The sequence below is a fragment of the Salmo trutta genome, chromosome 7, assembly GCF_901001165.1.
Source record: "Salmo trutta chromosome 7, fSalTru1.1, whole genome shotgun sequence".
In the NCBI taxonomy this organism is placed as follows: Eukaryota; Metazoa; Chordata; class Actinopteri; order Salmoniformes; family Salmonidae; genus Salmo; species Salmo trutta.
The window spans coordinates 34,755,535-34,781,311 of NC_042963.1; the positions used below are offsets into that span (position 1 = coordinate 34,755,535).

Consider the following 25,777-nt stretch of genomic DNA (forward strand, 5'->3'; position numbering starts at 1 on the left):
TGTTTGTGCAAAATGTTTCTGTGAAAAAACAGTGTGACACAACAGTCAGCGTTTGAGCTGGCCAATCGGATCTGGAAGTTCTAAATTAGCGTTCTACTCACACTGGTTTGAGCGTACGCTGCAGGGACCACTGTAGAATGATCACACCCGTGTGTTGGTACATGTGAAAAGGTTAAATTGCATAACTACCTAAAAGGAAGCAATTCCCAAACCTTCCACAACAAAGCCATCACCTACAGAGAGATGAACCTGGAGAAGAGTCCCCTAAGCAAGCTGGTCCTGGGGCTCTGTTCACAAATAGACACCACAGAGCCCCAGGACAGGAACACAATTAGACCCAACCAAATCAAAACACAAAGATAATTACTTGACACAATGGAATGAATTTACAAAAAAACTGAGCAAACTAGAATGCTATTTGGCCCTAAACAGAGAATACACAATGGCAGAATACCTGATCACTGTGACTGACTCAGTGAGCATAGCCTTGCTATTGAGAAAGGCACCTGAAGACTGGCTATGTGCACACTGCCCACAAAATCAGGTGGAAACTGAGCTGCACTTCCTAACCTCCTGCCAAATGTATGACCATATTAGAGACACATATTTCCCTCAGATTACACAGACCCACACAGAATTTGCAAACAAATCACATTTTGATAAACTCCCATGTCTATAGGGTGAAATACCACAGTGTACAATCACAGCAAGATTTGTGACATTTCGCCACAAGAAAAGGGCAACCAGTGAAGAACAAACACCATTGTAAATACAACCTATATTTATGCTTATTTATTTAACTATTTGCACATCATTACAACACTGTATATAGACATAGTATGACATTTTAAATGTCTTTATTCTTTTGGAACTTTTGTGAGTGTAATGTTTACTGATATTTTTTATTATTTATTTCACTTTTGTTTATTATCCATTTCACTTGTTTTGGCAATGTACACATATGATTCCCATGCCAATAAAGTCTCTTAAATTAAAATTGAAAATTGAGAGAGAGAGAGCGAGAGACCAACCAACCAACCAACCTGAACGTCCTCAATGCTTATTGTTATTGTTCAATTTATGGTTATTTTGACCCTTGGTTATTGTAGTTACTGTTGTCCAATTGACAATATTTATTATTATTATTAATTATGTTAATATTGTAAATCTCCAAAGTAAGCTTTGGCAATATGTATATTGTTACGTCATGCCAATAAAGCACATTTTATTTATTTAATTGAGAGAGAGAGAGAGAGATTTTACTATTATTTTCTTACTATTTTATTGTTATTATTTTTATATTTAATTTTGTATTATTATTCACTGCCATTTTATATTATTATCTGTTATTGTTTATAATTGTATTACAATGTATATTGTATACATTGTTGATTTGGCAATATTGACACAATGTTTTTCATGCCAATAAAGCAGCTTGAATTTGAATTTTGAGAGAGAGGAGTGTGTTCTTGTCATTTCAACAGAGAGGTGGTGGTGTGGGAGGTAGATCCTTTTTGTGTCATCACAGTGTGTGTGTGTGTGTGTGTGTGTGTGTGTGTGTGTGTGTGTGTGTGTGTGTGTGTGTGTATAAAGGAAGAACACACGTTCACACACCACAGACAGAAACACAACAGCAGTTACAGTATGACACATAAACCTAAAATCAAAGCCTGAAAATAAAGTAACCTAGTTAATCTTTCTCTAACTCAAGGACCAGATGCATAGATAGGAGGCACAGACAGGAGAGTGAGACACAGTATTGGAGAATGCCTGATGTATTGAGTGACAAACAAACTGAGGGCCAACATTGTAACATAATAGCCTATTGAACATGCAGTGGTTACAGTGAGCAGCCCTGAAACTCTTCTTTGTCTGATTGTATCAAACTATGCAGCCACATCAATGGAACACTGCAGTTGGTTGCTGGGATACCAGGGCTTTTTTTGAAGCACATTCCTTTATCCTGATTAGACACCTGCCTGCGGGTATTCTAATGAGAAACATGAATGAGAATTGAGAGAATAGAGAGAGAAAGAAAATAAGAGAAAGAGAAAAAAGTAGCACCTCATCCTAATTGCCCCTCTTTATCAACAAAAAGAGGGAGTTGGGAATACTGGAATAAAGGAATAGAGACACTTTCCCTGCTTATACTATAGGGGAGGAGACCAGCATCTATGGATTGCTGTGCAATACATAGCACAGCAAATCCTTTCTCTACACACCTAGGACGCATAATGCCTACACAGAAATATTGCACTTTTTTCAAGTAACTAAAAACGTTCCCTAAAAAATAAGTTGAAATTGACCAAAGTATTTGGTGTCCACAATTATTTATTTCACTGTCATTATTACAGAACCTTTGTTTTTGATTCAAAACTTAATATATCCATTTGAGGGTACGATCATAAATACACTCTGGCTATCTACTCCGATTTCAGAGCACTCTCATGTGAGTGTGCCAGAGCGTAGAATAACTGATCATTTACGATTTCTCAACACCTGTTGAATAAATGGTCAGAGTGAGGTGATCTCTCATTTTTGTCTGGAAGTTGCTAGCAAGCTAGCCAACCTTAGCATGTTAGCTTGGTTGCTTGACTGCCGTTGTGAGGTCAGAACGCTCGGATCAACCCTACTCCTCATGCCAGAGCGTCCAGTGTGCATGCACCCTGAACGCTCCGAGAGCGAAACACTGAATTTACGGACAGAGAATCTGACAACGCTCTGAATTTATGAATGCCCAGAACGTACTCTGAGGTCACTTTGGTACTCCAGATTGAATTTACGAACATACCCCAAATCAGAAAATAAACAGAAATGGCATTGACAAAATTATTGACACCCTAGACTTAATATTTGGTAACACAGCCTTTGGTAAAAAAAAAAGAACCTGCAATGAAGCGCTTACTATAACCATAAATGAGTTTCCAGGACCTCTGTACTGGCAGTTTGGCACAGTCATCTTGTCAAAACTGCTCATGTTCTCCCATTTTTGAAGGGTGCCTTCTCCCAACTGCTGTTTTCAGATCTCTTCACAAGTTTTTAATGGGATTTAGATCTGGATTCATTGATGGCCACTTCAGAACAGTCCAGTGCTCTGTCTTGAGCATTACTGGGTGCTTTTTGAAGAGTATTTGGGGTCATTGTCCTGCTGGAAGACCCATGAATTCGACGGAGACCCATCTTTCTGACACTGGGTCCGACATTGCTCTACAAATATGCCTTGGAATTCTCCTGATTTCATGATGCCATTCAAATGTTCAAGACACCCAGTGCCAGAGGCAGCAAAGCAACCCCAAAACATCACTGAACCTCCACAATGTTTGACTGTAGGAAAGGTGTTCTTTTTTCTGAAGGCTTCATTTTGTTTTCTGTAAACCTAGAGATGGTGTGTTTTACCAAAAAGCTTTAATTTGGTCTCATCTGTCTGCAGGACATTATCCCAGAAGGATTTTGGCATGTTCAGGTGTGTTTTGGCAAATTGCAGTCCGCTCTCTTATGTCTCACTCTCTGCAGTGGGGTCCTCCTGGGTCTCCTGCCATATAACCCCCTTTCATTGAGTTGGTGACAGATGGTGTGAGTTGAAACTGTCGTACCTTGTGTCTGAAGGTCAGCTTGAATCTGTGTGGCAGTTGATCGAAGTGCTTTCTCCACCATTCAAACAATCCTTCACTGCAATCTTCCGTCAAGTTCTCTTGCAGCTACGTCCAGTGAGGCTGGCTACAGTGGCATGGGCCTTAAACTTCTTGATAACATTACGTACGGTGGAAACAGGAACATCAAGGTCTCTGGTGATGGACTTGCAGCCTTGAGATTGTCCACGCTTGGCTACAATCTTGTGTCGGACCTCCTCAGATAATTATCTGGTTTTCTTTCTTTTCTCCATACTCATTGCGATATACACAGTGACACACCATAGGCGAGTTCAATTCCAAAGTAAAAGATAATTACCTGCTTGAACTCAAATTATTTCTAACTACTTCTAGAAGGTGCAAATAATATTGTCTGGGCCATTTTAGGATTTCTTTGTGGAATAAGCTAACATTTATTCATTTTTTTAATTGTATTTTTAACTGCAAACCAAAGACATACATATGTGGATAGCAAAATATTTTTTAATTTCAACAGTTTTCTGGAAGAAATGGTGCATTATTTGAAAAAAGTGCAAGGGTGCCAATATTTTTGGCCATGAGTGTACTCTCCAACAGAGAGAAAAATTAGGAAACTGGATTGTCTCCTACTAAAACATTCCACTGCTTGTAGAACGTGTCTCCAGTTGATTGGTTTGTCTCATTACATGGAGGATGCGGCACGCCTTGTGGCGGTTGATAGTTACAGGTGCTGGTATAGCGCAAGGCCGGCGGCCCGGTTACCATGGATATGGCCATAACAACGAGAGAGGTGTGTGATGTTGGTGCAGCGATGGAGTCATTGACCAAGCTGGCCACTCCATACATCAACATGTATGGACCTAGAGCAGGGATGGGCAACTCCAGTTTTTGGGGGCCTGATTGGTTTCACACTTTAGCCCCACATCATACACCTGACTTCAATAATCATGATCTTCAGTTTATAATGCAATTAGTTTAATCAGCTGTGTTTTCCAGGCATGGGGAAAAAGAATGACACCACTCCGGACCCCGAGGACTGGAGTTGCCCATCCCTGAGCTAGAGTAAAGAAGGGCCATGCTGTGGAGTGGAGCAGTGGTGAGACGTACCACTAGGTGGCAGGCTGTTCCTATTTTTTCACCACATTTGGGGAAATCTGGTTCCCCTCATTGCAGGCCTACAAACTCAAACAAGACTACTCCTCCCATCCATAGTCGACCCCTCTCACCCTATGGGCAGCCCTCCATATCGCCAGCAGAGTGCGGGGTATAACATAGCACAAACAGAGGAACCAGCCATCTGGCTAACAGACTTCAAACCCACCAACACGCCCGCCCGCACACACAATACACACAATTCCAGAATTCCAACACGTCTTTCATCTTGGTCCAAACTTCACTAACTAAACCCTTCCCACATGGAGGGAAATCAATGAATGCAGGAGAAACTACAAACAAGTTGTAGAGGCCATGCTGTTCATTCTTACGTATGTTAGCTACTCACTGTCACAATCCTCTGTCTGTGGAACAGTGAAGAGAGGGAAAAACACTCTTAAAAATTACTGATGTGGTGGGCTACTTGGTTGAGGGACAGACACCACACTCCATCTCTTCTCTCCTCTCCCCCCTCTCCTCTCCTCTCTCATCTTTTCTCCTTTCCCCCTCTCCTCTCCTCTCCTCTCGTCTCATCTCCTTTTATCTCTCCTCTCCTCTTTTATCCTTTCCTCTCTCCTCTCCTCTTTTCCTCTCTCCCTCTCAATGCGGAAGGCACATTTCAGTTGAAGGCATTCAGTTGTACAACTGACTAGGTAACCTCCTTTCCCTTTCCTCTTTTCTCATTTCCTCTCTCCTCCCTTTTCCTCTTTTCATCTCATCTTTCCTCCCTCTCTTCTATCCTCCCTCTCTCCTGTCCTCTCTGTGATAATATTAACACTGTATTTCAGTTGCTGGCCATGCTGCTCTTCTCAGCAGTAATAGAAAAGCGTAGCATGTTAGCTGCTCCCTGACAGACAGACAGACAGACAGACAGACAGACAGACAGACAGACAGACAGACAGACAGACAGACAGACAGACAGACAGACAGACAGACAGACAGACAGACAGACAGACAGACAGACAGACAGACAGACAGATAGACAGACAGACAGACAGGGCCATTCCTTATCACCAGCACATCATTACTCATCCATGCCTGTTGCTGCTGTGCTATTACACACTTCATGTGTGACCCCTCCTGTGAATATGTCCTGAGAGAGGGGGGAGAGAGAGAGAGCGAGAGAGACCAGCCAAAAATTCCCTAAATTGGACAAACACCAAATTGACACTGCAAAAACCTCCTCCGTGTACAATGTAAAACCCCAAACAATGAACGCACAGCAGAACTAGGATGATTCCCACTATCTATCCAAATCCAGCAAAGAGCAATTCAATTCTATAACCACCTAAACATAAGTGATTCTCAAATCTAACAAAGCCCTCACCTACAAAATGATTAACCTGGAGAAGAGTCCCCTCTGCCAGCTGGTACGGAGATTCTGCTAACAAACACAAAAAGACCCCACAGAGCCCCAGGACCGCAACACAATCAGACCTAACCAAAACAAAAAGATAATTACTTGAAACATTGGGAAGAATCAACAAAAAACTGAGAAAACTGGAATGTTATTTGTCCCTAAACAGAGTCCACATTAGTAGAATACCTGACCACTGTGACTGACTCAAAATTAAGAACATCCTTGACTATGTACAGTACAGACTCTGTGATCATAGCCTTGCTAGTGAGAGAGGCCGCCATTGGCAGACCTGGCTCTCAAGAGAAGACAGGCTATTTGCACACTGCCCACAAAATGAGGTGGAAACAGAGCTGCACTTCCTGACCTCCTGCCAAATGTATGACCATATTAGAGACACATATTTCCCTCAGATTACACAGGCCTACAAAGAATTTGAAAACAAATCCAATCCTGATAAACTTCCATATCTATTAGGTGAAATATCACAGTGTGCAGTCACAGCAGCAAGATGTGTGACCTGTTGCCACAAGAAAAGGACAACCAGTGGAGCACAAACACCATTGTAAATACAACCTATATTTATCTCTTTATTTATTTTCCCTTTCATACTTCAACTTTTTGCACATTGTTACAATACTGTACTTAGCCAATAATATAACATTTGAAATGTCTATATTCTTTTAAAATGTTTGTGAGTGTAATGCTTACTGTTCATTTTTGACTGTTTATTTCCCTTGTTTTGGTAACGTAAACATGTTTTCCATGCCAATAAAGCCCTTTGAATGGAATTGAGAGACAGAGAGAGAGAGAGGGAGAGAGAGAGAGAGAGAGAGAGAGAGGAGAAAGTTAGGATGAGAGACAGGGAGTGAGGATGAGCTAGAAACAGAGAGAAAGGGGGGATCAATGAAGTGAGAGGGAACAACAAAGAGAGATAGCGAGTACGGCCACAATAGCGAGTGAAAAATAAAAAGGGAGAGAAAAGAAAAAAAGAGAGAGCAGAGGAGGCTGGTGGGAGGAGCTATAGGAGGACAGGCTCATTGTAATTGATAGAATGGAATTAATGGAATGGAGACAAACACGTTGTTTCCATATGTTTGATACCGTTCCATTAATTCCATTCCACCATTACAATGAGCCTGTCCTCCCACCAGCCTCTTCTGAGAGAGAGGTATACATAAAAAAGATAGAGCGAGAGGTAGTGAGGTAGGGAGTAAGGGAGGTAGCCCCGCAGAGATGTGAGGAGAGAAGAGGTTTTCATGCTCTATCAGGTCTCCATTTGCCTGTCCTGTAATAACTTGTCCGCTCCATTGCCTGCCACTATCACAGCAGCCATAACACTCAGTCACACGGTTACAGCAGCATGGCCAGCCATGGAGGGAGGCAGGGTAGTTAACAGACCACGTCACAGATAGCACCACACCCATACACACTCGGGGAGGAATGGAGAGATGGAGGAATGGAGGGGGTGAAAGACTGATAGAAGGAATAGAAGTGAAGAAGAAAGAGTGGAGGGATGGAGACACAAATGGAGGGTGACAGAGTGGATGAATAATTGTATTGCAGTGAGCCAGACTTGGCTGGAATAGTGCAACAAAGATGTCAATAGGGATCCCAGTGAAGAAAAACGGTTGGGTGCTTTGGTGTAACACTGAGTGTGTCAAAGACGTTCAAATGTAGAATTCTTTGGAGATGAGCAGTGATGGGGTGCGATGTGTGTGTAGTGTGGTTGGAGGGTCAGAACCTTCTGGAGGAATGGTAATAAAAGGGAGGGGCCAAAGGTCAGAGAGCGCTTTGACTACAGGCCACTCCCACTGAACCTGAGGGGGCTAATCTCCATGGTAACTGTGTGCTTTGGGCCAAGAGTTGACACACACACACACACACACCATGAAGCCCCCTAGGTCTAAGCCTGAGATGAGTGATAACTGATCATAAGTCCTATTCATGTCTGTCTGTCTGTCTGTCCGTCCGTCCGTCCGTCCGTCCGTCCGTCCGTCCGTCCGTCCGTCCGTCCGTCCGTCCGTCCGTCTGTCTGTGACGGGAAGGATCCACAGGATTAGGAGCCATCACAAAACACCAGGTTGCAGCTGGACACAATGGGTGTTTCTCAGTATGCATACTACTACCACCGAGTGTAATCTCAGAGGACGTTCTCTTGAGTACATTCTTGTGAGGACGAGAGTGTGGAGAACACATAAAACATTGCATTTCAGAAGCACTCGCACTCCCCCTACTGTATTACCTCACGCTGCTCCTTCAATGAACCTTCTTCAGCCAGGACAATGGCAACAATAGAGACCAAACAAGATATACACAAAGCAAACATTTTACTTCATAACTACTGGCTGTGTTGGGGAGTAACAGTGTATATGCAAGCGATTTAAAGAAAACGGTAACTGTAATCCGTTACGTTACCAGCAAAAAATTCTGTAATCTGATTACAGATACTTTTGAAAAACTAGAGGATTACTTTGAGGATTACTTTTAAATTCAGAAAGGATTTTTGTGAAAAAAATCTTTGACACTTCTCTGTTTTCGCAAAGACATTCAAATCAGATTTGAGAAAAGGCGCAAGTTAAAATTTCTCCACCTGAGCGAGTCTGACCACAAGTCAGAGACCACAATGATGACACACCAAATGGGTTTGATGGATTGCGGCAAAAGAGCAGAAATATGCTTTTGTAGGCTACAGTCCAAGCTATGTCTTCCAATGGTGCGACTGCTGTCAGCATCCAAAGATTATCCAACTTGAATAAATGCTTGGAGGTAAGGATGACAGCAGCGTTGTAGTCTATGGCGATAAGGATATAACTTATTATTGATATCTACATTGTGCATTGATGTGAATCCCACTGCTGCTCTCTCATTTAGCTATTTGCGCCTTAAGGATTGTGTTTGTTGTGGATGGCTGTTCACAAATCTAAATGTGTATTGAACCCAATAATGGTTGAATTCAACAGGTTTGCCTATCAATCATTGTTTTTTAAACCAGTGGACAGTCAGTGAAAAATGCACTCTTGCAACAGCTACATAGTGCGGATCCCAGCCTATGGAATAAAAGTGGGGCATTTATTGCTCAATCTAATTCATGCTGATGGACACATGCTCAAACTCGCACACTTTCGATAGACTTAAAGGGGAAATCTTTAGATATTACATCTATTTTTTGACTTATAAATATATATACTGCTCAAAAAAATAAAGGGAACACTTAAACAACACATCCTAGATCTGAATGAAAGAAATAATCTTATTAAATACTTTTTTCTTTACATAGTTGAATGTGCTGACAACAAAATCATACAAAAATAATCAATGAAATCCAATTTATCAACCCATGGAGGTCTGGATTTGGAGTCACACTCAAAATTAAAGTGGAAAACCACACTACAGGCTGATCCAACTTTGATGTACTGTCCTTAAAACAAGTCAAAATGAGGCTCAGTAGTGTGTGTGGCCTCCACGTGCCTGTATGACCTCCCTACAACGCCTGGGCATGTTCCTGATGAGGTGACGGATGGTCTCCTGAGGGATCTCCTCCCAGACCTGGACTAAAGCATCCGCCAACTCCTGGACAGTCTGTGGTGCAACGAGGCGTTGGTGGATGGAGCGAGACATGATGTCCCAGATGTGCTCAATTGGATTCAGGTCTGGGGAACGGGCGGGCCAGTCCATAGCATCAATGCCTTCCTCTTGCAGGAACTGCTGACACACTCCAGCCACATGAGGTCTAGCATTGTCTTGCATTAGGAGGAACCCAGGGCCAACCGCACCAGCATATGGTCTCACAAGGGGTCTGAGGATCTCATCTCGGTACCTAATGGCAGTCAGGCTACCTCTGGCGAGCACATGGAGGGCTGTGCGGTCCCCCAAAGAAATGCCACCCCACACCATGACTGACCCACCGCCAAACCGGTCATGCTGGAGGATGTTGCAGGCAGCAGAACGTTCTCCACGGCGTCTCCAGACTCTGTCACATCTGTCACATGTGCTCAGTGTGAACCTGCTTTCATCTGTGAAGAGCACAGGGCGCCAGTGGCGAATTTGCCAATCTTGGTGTTCTCTGGCAAATGCCAAACGTCCTGCACGGTGTTGGGCTGTAAGCACAACCCCCACCTGTGGACGTCGGGCCCTCATACCACCCTCATGGAGTCTGTTTCTGACCGTTTGAGCAAACACTTGCACATTTGTGGCCTGCTGGAGGTCATTTTGCAGGGCTCTTGCAGTGCTTCTCCTGCTCCTCCTTGCACAAAGGCGGAGGTAGCGGTCCTGCTGCTGGGTTGTTTCACTCCTACGGCCTCCTCCACGTCTCCTGATGTACTGGCCTGTCTCCTGGTAGCGCCTCCATGCTCTGGACACTACGCTGACCGACACAGCAAACCTTCTTGCCACAGCTCGCATTGATGTGCCATCCTGGATGAGCTGCACTACCTGAGCCACTTGTGTGGGTTGTAGACTCCGTCTCATGCTACCACTAGAGTGAAAGCACCGCCAGCATTCAAAAGTGACCAAAACATCAGCCAGGAAGCATAGGAACTGAGAAGTGGTCTGTGGTCCCCACCTGAAGAACCACTCCTTTATTGGGGGTGTCTTGCTAATTGCCTATAATTTCCACCTGTTGTCTATTCCATTTGCACAACAGCATGTGAAATTTATTGTCAATCAGTGTTACTTCCTAAGTGGACAGTTTGATTTCACAGAAGTGTGATTGACTTGGAGTTACATTGTGTTGTTTAAGTGTTCCCTTTATTTTTTTGAGCAGTGTATATCCCTTGATTCTTGAATAATATAACTTATGAATGCCTCATGAGCTTAGCTCAACTGTCACACTCCATGAGAACCCACAATATCACCTTGTTTTTCTCCAATGTTTGTAAACATTGTAAATGTAAACAAACACTGTATAACCTCATAACATGGATAAAACAATAACTTTTGATATCAAGATGGTCAGTCCTTACATCTGTCTATTAATCTGAGAGGGTTTACATTTCTCAAGGCCCATCCCTCAGCTTTTTACCAAAAGAGGCGGCGTGGGTGTCCTGTTATTGTTTCATCTGTGGATTTGCCCTTTAAACAGCTGCATATTATCAAGATATCAAAGTGTCTATAAACATAGAAGTGAATAGGCAACATTTCATTCCAAAGTCAGAGTAGATTTTTTCTCGCTTCAGCTCAAATAATGGCCAACATTACCCAGGTTTCCATCCAAACTTTTTATGCGAGTAAAATACATGTCAGAATTAATGACAGGCCTGATGAAAACAGATCATTTTTCAGTAAACTTTCCAAATGTTGTCAAAACAAAATGAATTATGCGAGAAATGTCGGTGTAAATGCTTTTATAGGCAAATATCGATATAATAACCATCATATGGAAGTGAACTTGGAGACGTGATGACATGTTGTGTGGTCTTCCCACTACAACTCATCAGCATGCAGTTCATTAGGCTACAGATGAAATGAGTTATGATGAATTTGTGCAAGGTGATGAGCTTGATGCTCCTTTCCAATAAATATTGAGGATTTTATTCTGGTGACAGGATCATCGACGCCTGGTTGCATTTGACAAAAAATAATCTGACATTTGACAAAAAATGATCTCGCTCTTTTGTCCATAATAATATCATCCTGTAGGCTTTACATGCACTCTCGCCAACAGCGTGAGTGCATGTTGGCTACTATTGGCTACTATATAACCCAGTTTTTCTGTGAGAAAACCAGCAGTAGAGTTGAAAATGTATGGGAATTTAACCGAAAAAGGTATTTTTATGTGCACTACGTCAACACGCACAGCATTTTATCTGCAACAAGTCAATTTTAAGGAAACATATCTATGGTGGGAAAATACAGAATTTAGAATATTCGCAGGAAAATCTGTCGTCAATTGGATGGAAACCTAGCTTTTGATTTCAATACCTTTTTCGTTATTTTTGCGTGGTTGCTTCATATTTCTGTGCATACTTTCCTTGGAACACTGCATCGATGCATGCTTCAAAATATGTACAAATGGAGTACGCATTCGAGAAGTGCCTCCATGCTCTGTTTCGCATACTTTGATTTGGACTCATCCTCCGACCCTCCTGTGCTTGATTTGCGTGCTTGAAGAAGGGTAGTATGCATTTTGAGAAACACGGTATGAGAGAGATACAGAGCCATGGCCACAGTCAAATCTAGGAAACACATTTATTTGATTGTCCCTTTATTTATGCAGGTGATGCTCTTTGAGATTAAAAACAGCGGAAATCAGACTCATTAATAGTTCAAAGTACAGACACAAACATATTCAGCTCCACAGCCAGGGCAGAGCTGAATAACTACCACTAACTTCATGACAGGAACATGAAATTAGACTATTCTTATTTTCCACATAACTGCCAAAAAATGATGGTTTTAAAAATGGATGAATGGAATGGAGGGAATGGCTGTGTTTGAAGTCAGGGGCAATGGGACGAGCTAATGATGCTGTCATGGGGAGAATGGACGCCATCGGTGGGGGTGTTTGAAGCTAAACGAGATCATTATTTTCAGTGGCGCGCGCACACACACACACACACACACACACACACACAGAGCAGAGAGACAGAGCAGAGAGAGATACTGGGTCTGGGTAAGAGAACGCTGTATGGAGCAAGTTTGTGAGGGAGGGAGGGAGCAGAGGAGAGGAGGTCCCCTGAATGCATAACTGTCCCCCAATCCTCTCTTCTTCTGTTGGTACTATCTCTCTTCTGTCTTTACTCTTTCTTTCAACATCCAATTCATCCCCCAAAAGCCTATTAAATGTATCTTATTTGAGGATATTGCCGGGAGAAGTAGTGTCTTTCCATTCTGTTCTGACTGTCATCTACTGGTTTTACTAGTCAACTTTCTGAAGATATGAAATGGTTATGACAGGCACACACACACACACCCACCCACCCACCCACCCACCCACCCACGTATAATAATCTAACAGGTCCTTTGGCACTCATTCTTACAGCAACAAATCCTCCTCTACAGTACCCAATGCCCCAGGGCTCTGGTTATGAAAACTAGCAGAGTTAAGGATATGTTCCCCTTCAAATGTACACAGCTTATATCAAATCCCATTATAAGAGACTCAGTTAGTGCTGGGTACTTATCCAACTTAATACCTTTCCTTGGGGTTTCTATCCTAACATTCACAGGCTTTGAACAGGGAAATGTTAAATGTTAGCCATATTTCAAGCTACCTTTAGAGCACTTTATATTGCTCCCCTTAGATCCTATAGAATAGAATATGGCTCAAATTAACGATCCTAGGAGAATTGTAACTACAGGATGTTAACTCAAAGTGCTCCCCCTCTGGCCAGGGAGGTATATCGCAGCTGCTGGAGAAAACATATTCAAGCGTTAAGATTTAGATTTTATTAGGATGCATTGCTGATGCAATGACAACAGCTTCTCTCCCTGGGGTCCAAAACATAACAAAAAAGACATTACAGACAAAAAGACTTTGGAGCATAGATGGGGAACTGATCTAGAAATGAGGTTGGGGGCTGAGACACACACACAAACACACACCGAGCATTCCTCATTGTAACTCTAGCCACATGGGAACTGGTGGCAACTGGAGTCTTTGTGAGCGTTTGAAGATCAGGTTGAAGGTATGTGATATGTGCTCAGCACAGGAAATCATGTGTCAGGGTTAATGAAAAGACAACACGTGTGGGGCCCTCCGTATCTCACACACGCACCCTCCTTATGATAATAGAGAGAGTGTGTGTGTGTGTAGAAGGTCATTGCATGCTGGACCAGACAAGGACATAGAGATTCTGGGCATGGCTTATCTGCTATAGTAACAGAGACCAGTGGATTTTCTCTTAGATCCAGTGTATCCAGACATGCCATGAAAGATGAGTCCAGAGTGGACTGGGAAAGAGAAAGAGAGAGAGAGAGAAAGAGAGAGGCTCAGACTCTGGCTCTACAGTATGTGAGGCGATCAGAGTAACATAGCGTACATCCACCCTGCTAAGTTAATACAAACACATGCAGACACTACCCTTACACACCATGGCTCTGAAATGCACAAAGGCTCCTGATGCTGATCACAGCATCTAATCCCCTCTCCTCAAAACAATAGTCTGTCCAGCACTGTGTATGGGAGAGGGCCTTGGTCTCCTTATCACAGTTCACAACACAGCTCACATTTATGGACCACACCACTGCAGCTATATGGCTCTACTCAGCTCTGCCTGGGTGGAAGAGAAGGCAAGGGGGCTCTTTCCCAGAGATAAGGAATGAGATGAAGCAAGATTCCCTCCATTGTCAAGTCCCTTTCTCTCTCTCTCTCCCTCTCCCTCCCTCCCTGCTAATTTGCATATGATTGTTCATCAAGTGCGTCTGGAAATAGCACACACACACACACCCCCACTCCCTTCCAAGAGAACAAAAAGTTCTGCAATGTTCAATCAGGCACGGCAACACAGAGAAAATTCACTCGAACACAGCTCTCCTGGCTATTAAGAGCCCAGAGTGCTGCCTGCTTACTAGGAAAATCTGTCCCTGGAGAGTCAAAACGAAACCAATTAAGATCAATACTTACACAATTAATTATGGATGGATGTACTGCAAGGGGCCTTAGTGTGTTTGGCCATGTCAGTGGGGTACCCTTTGTTCTTCTACAACATCCATTTGTCTGCTGACATCTAATTATCTCCCTTACTCTCTTATTTACCCCACCTCCATTCTCTGTCCCCCTCTCCTCCCTCCCTGCTCTGTCTATGTCATCTGCAGGAGATTCTCAACTTGGGTGAGAACTGGGACTGGTTCACTCAATCAGTAACAAAGACAGCCCAGCGCATATCAAGACATACACAGCTGCAACACTTTCACTCTTATTGATGGCTCTGCATATCAAAACACCCCCCCACACACACACACTCAGAGAACACACTCACTCTCTGTGTCCATACCTCTGGCATGTGAGAGTCCATAGAATTGTTCCCTACAGAGACACTAGAGAAAGAAAGAGAGAGAAGAAAAAAGACAGTGAGAGGGGAGGATAAAATAAAAACTTCCACAGGAGCCAAGCTGAATTACAATTTCAAGCGCTGTACTCAAGTTTTCCCTGTGAACAAGAGCAACCATGAGAGTGCTAGAGGAGTGGAGAGGAGCAGAGGAGAGAGGGGGGAAGGGGAGCAGAGGTGAGAGAAGGAGAGGGGGAAGGAGGAGCAGAGGAGAGAGGGGGGAAGGGGAGCAGAGGTGAGAGAAGGAGAAGGGGGAAGGAGGAGCAGAGGAGAGAGGAGGAGTGGGGGAAGGAGGAGCAGAGGAGAGAGAAGGAGAGGGGGAAGGAGGAGCAGAGGAGAGAGGCGAGAGGAGGAGAGGGGGGAAGAAGGAGCAGACGAGAGAGGAGGAGAGGGGGGAAGGAGGAGCAGAGGAGAGAGGGGAAGGAGGAGCAGAGGAGAGAGGAGGAGAGGGGGAAGCAGGAGCAGAGGTGAGAGGAGGAGAGGGGGGAAGGAGGAGGAGAGGGGGGAAGGAGGAGGAGAGGGGGGAAGGAGGAGCAGAGGAGAGAGGAAGAGAGGGTGGAAGGAGGAGCAGAGGAGAGAGGAGGAGAGGGGGAAGGAGGAGCAGAGGAGAGAGGAGGAGAGGGGGGAAGGAGGAGCAGAGGAGAGGGGGAAGGAGGAGCAGAGGAGAGAGGAGGAGAGGGGGGAAGGAGGAGCAGAGGAGAGAGGAGGAGAGGGGGAAGAAGGAGAAGAGAGGAGGAGAGGGGGGAAGGAGGAGCAGAGGCGAGAGGAGGAGAGGGGGGAAGGAGGAGCAGAAGAGAGAGAAGGAGAGGGGAAGGAGGAGCAGAGGGGGGAAGGAGGAGCAGAGGAGAAGGAGGAGCAGAGGAGAGAGGAGGAGAGGGGGGAAGGAGGAGCAGAGGAGAGAGGAGGAGAGGGGGGAAGGAGGAGGAGAGGGGAAGGAGGAGCAGAAGAGAGAGGAGGAGAGGGGGAAGGAGGAGCAGAGGAGTGAGGAGGAGAGGGGGAAGGAGGAGCAGAGGAGAGAGGATGAAGAGTGAGTCAGGATGCACACTTGCCTCTGCTATCAAACAGAGATTAGAGCATAAGTGTGTGTGTGTGCGTGCGTGCGGTCACACTTTATTTGGATAGCCTGGATATTCCATCTGTAGATGCTCTACAAATTATCTGTTGAGCAACTGCTTGCTAAGGTCACGGTTAGGTTTAGAATAAGGGTCAGGGTAAGGGTTAAGGTTAGGTTTAGAATAAGGGTTAAGGTTAGGGTTAGTAGATAGTTAGTTGAAATGTTAATGATTGTCTGTAGAACAAATAAAGTTTTACCAAACGTACAGAGAGAGACACATGGATGCCCTCTGAAGCTGTGCATTTTTAACCTTGTCCACAGAGAAAAAGAGGGGAAGAGAGAGAGATAAGTACAGAGAGAGTGAGAGACACACAGAGAGAGAAGAGAATGAGAGAGTGGTAGAGAGGGCAGTTAAGCTCAGTAATGACCATTAATGAAAGCAGTGTTGCATGCAGGGACGAATCCTGCTCTCTATTCACTCTCTGGGCCTCAGGGACACAGCTCAAAATCTCCTCCGCTTTCCCACCTCTCTCTCCCTCCTTTTCACCCTGTCACCCTCCCGTTTCCCTGAAGTCCCTCCTCATTCTCTCTCCTTCCTCCTGTCTTCAACTTCCCTCCCTCTCTCCTTCACTCTCTCCCTCGTCACTTTTCCTAATCTCCCATCTCCATAAACTCCCTATTCTCTCTCTCTCTCTCTGCCGCTCCCATATCCCTCACATTCCACTATTTTTCATCCCATATTCTATCTCATTTCCTCCTCCTCTCGCATTTCAACCTCTCTCCCTTTCTCCGACACACAATCACTCCTATCTCTCCTGGGCACTCAGTCTCACTCTACTCAAGGATCTTTCCCTCCTGCATTTCCCTGACGAATACACACACTTACACCTCCACCGTCCTACACACACACACACACACACACACACACACACACACACACACACCCTGCTCCGTTATCGACACACACACAGCTCCAACCCCTAAACACTCATCTATGTCTGAACACCTACAGTAGAAGTCAGAAGTTTACATACACTTAGGTTGGAGTCATTAAAACTCGTTTTTCAACCACTCCACAAATGTCTTGTTAACACACTATAGTTTTGGCATGTCGGTTAGGACATCTACTTTGTGCATGACACAAGTCATTTTTCCAACAATTGTTTACAGACAGATTATTTCACTTATAATTCACTGTATCACAATTCCAGTGGGTCAGAAGTTTGCATACACTAAGTTGACTGTGCCTTTAAACAGCTTGGAGAATTCCAGAAAATTATGTCATGGCTTTAGAAGCTTCTTATAGGCTAATTGACATCATTTGAGTCAATTGGAGGTGTACCTGTGGATGTATTTCAAGGCCTACTTTCAAACAGTGCCTCTTTGCTTGACATCATGGGAAAATCAAAAGAAGTCAGCCAAGACCTCAGAAAAAGAATTGTAGACCTCCACAAGTCTGGTTTCTCCTTGGGAGCGATTTCCAAACGCCTGAAGGTACCATGTTCATCTGTACAAACAATAGTACGTAAGTATAAACACCATGGGACCACGCAGCCATCATACCGCTCAGGAAGGAGACGCATTCTGTCTCCTAGAGATGAACGTACTTTGGTGCGAAAAGTGCAAATCAATCCCAGAACAACAGCAAAGGACCTTGTGAAGATGCTGGAGGAAACAGGTACAAAAGTATCTATATCCACAGTAAAACGAGTCCTATATCGACATGACCTGAAAGGCCGCTCAGCAAGGAAGAAGCCACTGCTCTAAAACCGCCATAAAAAAGCCAGACTATGGTTTTCAACTGCCCATGGGGACAAAGATCGTACTTATTGGAGAAATGCCATCTGGTCTGATGAACCAAAAATAGAACTGTTTGGCCATAATGACCATCATTATGTTTGGAGGAAAAAGGGGGAGGCTTGCAAGCCGAAGAACACCACCAAGAACCGTGAAGCAGGGGGGTGGCAGCATCATGTTGTGGGGGTGTTTTGCTGCAGGAGGGACTGGTGCACTTCACAAAATAGATGGCTTCATGAGGATGGAAAATTTTGTGGATATATTGAAGCAACACCTCAAGACATCAGTCAGGAAGTTAAAGCTTGGTCGCAAATGGGTCTTCCAAATGGACAATGACTCCCAAGCATACTTCCAAAGTTGTGGCAAAATAGCTTAAGGACAACAAAGTCAAGGTATTGGAGTGGCCATCACAAAGACCTGACCTCAATCCTATAGAAAACTTGTGGGCAGAACTGAAAAAGCTTGTGTGAGCAAGGAGGCCTACAAACCTGACTCAGTTACACCAGCTCTGTCAGGAGGAATGGGCAAAATTCACCCAACTGATTGCGGGAAGCTTGTGGAAGGCTACCCAAAACATTTGGCCCAAGTTAAACAATTTAAAGGCAATGCTACCAAATACTAATTGAGTGTATGTGAACTTCTGACCCACTAGAAATGTGATGAAAGAAATAAAAGCTGAAATAAATCATTCTCTCTACTATTATTCTGACATTTCACATTCTTAAAATAAAGAGGTGATCCTAACTGACCTAAGACAGGGAATTGTGAAAAACAGAGTTTAAATGATTTTGGCTAAGGTGTATGTAAACTTCCGACTTCAACTGTATATCGTATGATCTTAGTATCAATTTGTTGGAAGGACACCATTTCTATTAACAGTAATCCAACTCTGCCAGTCCTAATGCCAATGGCTCAATACAAACATATTCACATCAGAGAGAGAGAGGGACAAACAAATATATTAACTCATATGCATTAAGGTTGACGGATTCACTAGCTCCTCTCTATGCTGTCCATTAGCCTGTTGTGGCACTGATGGATAAATGCTGTGTCTCAAATGGCACCCTATTCCCTATATAGTGCACTACTCTTGACCAATGGCAGTAAATAGGGTGCCATTTGGGACGGGCCCAAAGAGTAGAGTAGCATTACCATGGGACACACATATACATCATGTCTCATGAGTAGATAATTGACAGATGAAGCGTGTAATGGTAACGGTAATGTTGTTCTCAGAACTGAATGGAGCCAGAGACCTTTAATGGATCCCCTGCAGACAGCTAATGTCTAGTGCTACAGATTGGTCCCATTAGAACAGATCCTAATAGATCCATATGACCACACAACCAATCAGAGGAGGTTAGTCTGCTGTAGGCCAATAGAGATGAAGCTTAGAGGTCAAAGGTGAGGGTAAGTGTTTTGACAAGACACATGATAAAACTCGTGTCAGAAGTGATGCTCTTTACTCATAAAAACTCTTAGTTTCCACCATCAATAAAGTGGCCCTATAGTCGTAGAAACAGCTTTGGCACAAACTCTGGCATTAGCTCCCAGTGATGAACAGTTTGTTGAGCTGCCCTATATGACCTTGCCTAGCTATCTGCTTCGCTCTGCTGCTTATGGATGAGAGCATTAGGTATGTCAGCCAGGTAAAGTAATGATATGATAATTAAATGGGCTTCTGGGCACATCACACCTCTGAGAGTAGGTCTATTTATCATACATTCATCATCAACCCTGCTGCCCAGAAGGATGAAGTCATATGCTGCACCTCTTCACTCATATCTATGAATGCCTCTTAGTTCTCAGAAAATGGGTTTGCACACCTCCTAGGCTAAAGAGGTCTGGACTATTAACAAGCTTCATTTATATGCATGCGGCAGTGTTTTGACATTATAACAGGTCAGGCAAGTGTAGGCCTAATTATTCAAACGCCTCTTTTGAGTTACTTGATAACACATTCTCTTCAGCAATTACGTCCTGGCCAAGAGGTTGAGATGGTTATGCAAAAACATGCTGAAAGGAGAGGAGTGGTTTCTATTCAGGAAAGAGTGAGAGAGCGGGAAAGAGAGGTTGGAGAGAAAAAAAGAGACCCTCAACTGTTCAACAAAAGACCTGACCCTATGAGTGTCATCAGTGTTTGCAACAGAAGCACAATGCAGCTGAATGTTAATGCTACAGTAGCCTCCACTCTACTCTGGCAGGAGAGCTAGTGTATTGTGAGCAGAGTGGAGCTAGATGACTGAATGTTAATGCAAGTGTAGAGTGCTTGACGTTGGCACAGAGAGGGACGCCGCTCCTGAGCCCTATTCAAACACACATATACTGGGTGGTAGCTCTACACACGTACGTGCACATGCACACATCACAATCACACTAGAGAAGAGGGGCATTGGGTATTAGGAACAGTAGAGCTTTTGTCCCGACTGGAATTCCTCTTCACATCCCTTGGTGCTGGTTGTCAGTTGACCACCATCGTCATGGTGACTAAATGGGGTTAGATGTAGCAGAAAAAAGTTTGTTATTTTCGGGGATCTCAGACAGAGTGGAATGGCTGGTCCTGGTTCAAGGACAGAGGGATTCACACAGACACAAGTCCAGGGAGGAGTGCTCTTTCTGGGCATGGCCAAGACTGTTAGGCCCTAACACAAGGATCTCCATGAACACTGACACTCAGCCATGGTCGAGGTTAGAGTGCTACTTGCAATGGAGAGGAACATGGAAGGGGGGGTAAGAGGAGAACAACAGAGGGAAGAGAAACTTGGGTCCACACACGCACATACACACAAACTAAACGTTTCTCCTAGTTGAACTCCCTGGGCAGTAGCGTGTCTAACATCTTATTTTTGGCTCTGTCCAGTGACTGCTGACTCTGATAAACTGCAGCCATTATATTCCACTCCCCCACCTCACACTGCAGCCATTAAATTGCCCTCCACTCCCACGCCATTCTCCCTCTGCCTTCGCTCTCTGTGTTAATGACAGGACAAGACAGACCCACACCTCACACACACAGACAGACAGACTCACACCTCACACACAAAGACAGACACATGCACACACACCTCCAAAACACCCTTGGATTAACTTGTCATTTTAAACTACTGTGCCTATTTTCTGGCCCAAACTCCTGCAGAAATCAATGTGGGATATGGAGGCTGAAAAGCCATTAAAAGCAGAGTGATACCACCAATGGTGAATACAACCCAGAAATCTGTAATCACTGACATTCTCCATTCAGTCTATATATCAGTGTGATTGCAGGCCCTAATGGGTGCTTTACTGTGGACTCTAATGGTGAGGTGGAAATGAGTATTATGTATGTATCTGTTTATGAGCTGGTGTGAGCGGTTGGCCCGGGGATCCAGGTTTCTCATGCATAACGTCTATGCAAAGCAGCAGATGCAGCCATGAATCTCCTTTCACACTGAGGAAGGATCTATTAAATATAGAGCTGTAGATTATACTCTGTAGACTGAGTGCTTCTCCGGAGTTCAAAAGAGGCTCTCTGGAGTTTTACTGAGAGAAAAGAGAGAAACTTGTGTGCCACAAACATTTGAAGCCAAGGATTCAGAAGCCAGCTTCAACGGGTTCATATAGACCAATCTGTAATGGCAGATTAATTGTTCTATCCCAAGCAGTTCCTTTTCAATTGAATGATGATCTACACGCTAAAAGCCTACATTCCTTCATTGCCATTTGAGAATAACTTAGATGATTGGCGATCACCATTCAAACACATAGGCGAAGCGATGAGAACACATATTGTAGATTAGCTAACACACACACACGCACAGGCCTTAGGTTCTCCCACACTTCCAACCACCCAGAGATGATCTTTAATCTGTGATTTCCAGCAGGGCTGTTCATGTGCTGACAGGCTAGTCATGTAGCAGGCTAATGCATTATGTCAGCCTGCCTGCCTGCCTGCCTGCTTCCTCTGTGTCTCTGCTTAGATGTAATTGGCTGTCTGACAGTCCTCTATGGACCTGTAGGCCACTGATTACACTGATGGGGTTGGTGGCAGGAAACGTAATGTGACCAAATACATGTTGTGACAGAACAAATCAGTTGGACGGGCATTTGATTTCCAGAGGCGGGCCTGTTTTTTCATGGGACCTCCTATGTGTGCACGCGCTTGCACTCATTTTTTAAATGGGAGTAATAGTAAAGACCACAGGCAGCTCATGAGTTATAAGTTAGGGGAAGCTTACAATTTATCCTACCATTTCTACCGATCTGCATGCCAGTTATGATTATTTATATATGCACATTTTTGGTGGAACAGTTACATTTTAATAATAACCTTTTCGTTTCTCAAAATCATTGTCACGTGGTTAATCATAAAAATCTGAAGTAAAATGATAGAAATGTAAAAGTTAAAATTCAACTATGGCTAGAGCACAAGCCTCTGCTATATAGACACATTGATACACTGTGATCCATTGGCGGCTAATGAAATGATTGTCTAGAACTCAGTGATAGCCTATAGACTAATGCAGCAGTAGGCCTATAACTTCCATCACCAACTAAGTAAAATACATAGGCCTAAAGCCAACAAATAAAAAAAGTAGAAAATATACTGATGAAAATTCTGGTTCTTTTAATCGCATTAATCTCTCTTCTCCACCTGTCTGCCTCCCTTTCTAGCTGTCTTGACCTGAGCTATTGCTAGTGAAGTTCAACATTGTACCAAATTATCACAGGGTCCGGCCCGAAGCCGTCATTAACAAACTCTCAACAGTGTATCAACTAGCCTATTCCGGGACCACAAAGCTTCCTGCGCCAGTGCGCTCGGGACAAAAAGCTGTTTTTTATGAAATCATCAGATCATGATATTTTGCTCTTTCACAGAGGCTTGGTGATTATTGAGGTCAGGAGTGTTGGAAAGATTTTTCAAATACTGAGGAACTATCTTTCACAATGGATGTTAGAAACAGATTTTGTTGACTTGTGTGAGGCGAAGAAAAAAATTGTGGTGTACGTGGTGAGTTAAGACAATCAGAAAGACGACTTTGCCAAATGGGCACTTTTCTACATATGGATGCATTCTGGAGACAGACCATATCTTCGCCACACCCCCCTCCCCTTCTTCTTGATGCAACATTTTAAATTATACTCAAAACACATTGTCTTCACATATTTTAGATGCTTTCACTGACAGCCGCTACCCAATCAGCTAGACCTATTGCCACGCGTAATAACCAAATTGTGGCCTTCCCAAACACACTTGTGATTTGAAACAATCCACAGCTATTTTTATTAAAGAAGCTAAAGATCATCTGTGGCTAAGTCATGCTCCCTGTTGAAGTATATTGAATGATTTTATTTAGACAGGAGTAACTACATAATTTTGATTAAACATTCATTTACTTTAGTGCAATGTCTTCTTTCCAATTTGCAAGAGCATCAGATACATGTTCTACACATACTGAGACAGAGGGGCGCTGTTTCACTTGGATGCTTTAACTGAGATTGATGCGTCTTTCTGTCGGCGCGTGTCTCGGTCAAATAAATGATCTATATTTCAATATTTTATTTGGATGGGCAAGGAGGTGTGGTAGGACAGGCTAGGCCCCCTAAGGCCCTCCCATAATACCGACCCTGGTGTGGTTACTGAAGCAGCAAAGTCCCACTAAGCGCAAACCAGATGGGAAGGCATATCGCTGCTGAATGCTGTAGTAGCCATGCTGGTTAAGTGTTCCTTTGAATTCTAAATAAATCACAGACATTGTCACCAGCAAAGCACCCCCACACAATCACAACTCCTTCTCCATTCTTTATGGTGGGAACCACACTCATGGAGATCATCCGTTCACCTACTTTGTGTCTCACCAAGACACGGTGGTTGGAACCAAAAATCTCAAATTTGGACTCATCAGACCAAAGGACAGATTTCCACCGGTCTAATGTCCATTGCTTGTGTTTCTTGGCCCAAGCAAGTCTCTTCTTCTTATTGGTGTCCTTTAGTATTGGTTTCTTTGCAGCAATTAGACCATGAAGGCCTGATTCACGCAGTCTCCTCTGAATAGTTGATGTTGATGTGTCTGTTACTTGAACTCTGTGAAGCATTTATTTGGGCTGCAATTTCTGAGGCTGGTAACTCTAATGAACTTATCCTCTGCAGCAGAGGTAACTCTGGGTCTTCCTTTCCTGTGGCGGTCCTCATGAGAGCCAGTTTCATCTTAGCGCTTGATGGGTTTTGCAACTGCACTTGAAGAAACTTTGAAAGTTCTTGACATTTTCCAGATTAACTGACCTTAATGTCTTAAAGTAATGATGGACTGTCATTTCTCTTTGCTTATTTGAGCTGTTCTTGCCATAATATGGACTTGGTCTTTTACCAAATAGGGCTATCTTCTGTATCCTACCCCTACCTTGTCACAACACAACTGATTGGCTCAAACGCATTAAGAAGGAAAGAAATTCCACAAATTAACTTAAAGAGAGGCACACTTGTTAATTGAAATGCATTCCAGGTGACTACCTCATGAAGCTGGTTGTGATAATGCCAAGAGTGTGTAAAGCTGTCATCAAGGCAAAGGGTGGCTACTTTGAAGAATCTCAAATATAAAATATATTTTTGACTTGTTTAACACTTTTTTGGTTACTACATGATTCCATATGTGTTATTTCATAGTTTTGATGTCTTCACTACTATTCTACAATGTAGAAAATAGTAAAAATTATAAAAAACCCTTGAATGAGTAGGTGTGTCCAAACTTTTGACTGGTACTGTATTTGTATATGTGAGGGTGAGTGGTAAACAAAGGAAGTCACTAGAGATGGCTACCCTATGTAGAGTACATAATCATTGAACACTGGTCACTTTACTAATGTTTACATACTGTTTTACCCACTTTATATGTATATACTATATTGTAGTCATGACTTATCCTCTATAACTACTGGTATATATAACTTTTCTATTCACATACTGTCTATACACACCATTAACACATGTATGTGTATGTAACAGTATAGCTTCCGTCCCTTTCCTCGCCCCAACCTGGGCTTGAACCAGGGACCCTCTGCACACATCAACAACAGTCACCCAAGAAGCATCGTTACCCATCGCGCCACAAAAGCCTTGCAACGCAAGTGGAACAACCACTTCAGGTCTCAGAGCGAGTGACGTCACCGATTGAAACGCTATTAGTGCGCACCACCGCTATCTAACTAGCCATTTCACATCGGTTACATGTAGATACGTATAGATTGCATTTGGATTCGTGTTACAGTGCTATTTGGGTTGTTAATTGGTTTCGTTCCGAACATCTCTTGACTTCTTAAAAAAAAAGTATTACTTGTGTACTTGTTTGACATTTTACTGCATTGTTAGGCGCTAGTAACATAAACATTTAGCTAAATTGTGTACACAGCCAATAAACTTTCATTTGACAAACATTGCATCTGTATTCAAATGCTCATTGGATGCTGAAATAGGAGTAAGGTTTGGGATTGGGGACATGAAACAGAGCTTTGGTAGAAAGTGGATGTGAATGGGAGCAATAATGAAGATGTTTTCAGAGCCTTTGTGCGCTATACTCTACATGAAGTCACTAGCAGAATCCCCACTGCATTTCTCAATTCCTGGATATTGTTTGGAATGTAAATATTTTATGACAATCTCTATTTGAAAATGTTTATGTTGAATGTCCACAGTTTACTATGAAGGGAGGTGTTGAGTATTCAAACACACACAGAGCTTGCCAAAACAAAAGCATTTGATGGTGGTCATCAAACAAAGCATGACATGTCTTCAGAAATACACAAAGCCAGTTGAAAGCTTTCCCCTCTCTCTCTCTCTCTCTCTCTC

General features: G+C 43.5%; 1 protein-coding gene across 1 annotated transcript in view; it reads right to left on the bottom strand.

Annotated features, from left to right (window-relative positions):
• LOC115197306 (low-density lipoprotein receptor class A domain-containing protein 3) overlaps positions 1 to 25,777 on the bottom strand; it is a 121,572-nt gene that overhangs the window by 12,117 nt on the left and 83,678 nt on the right. The window lies entirely within an intron of this gene.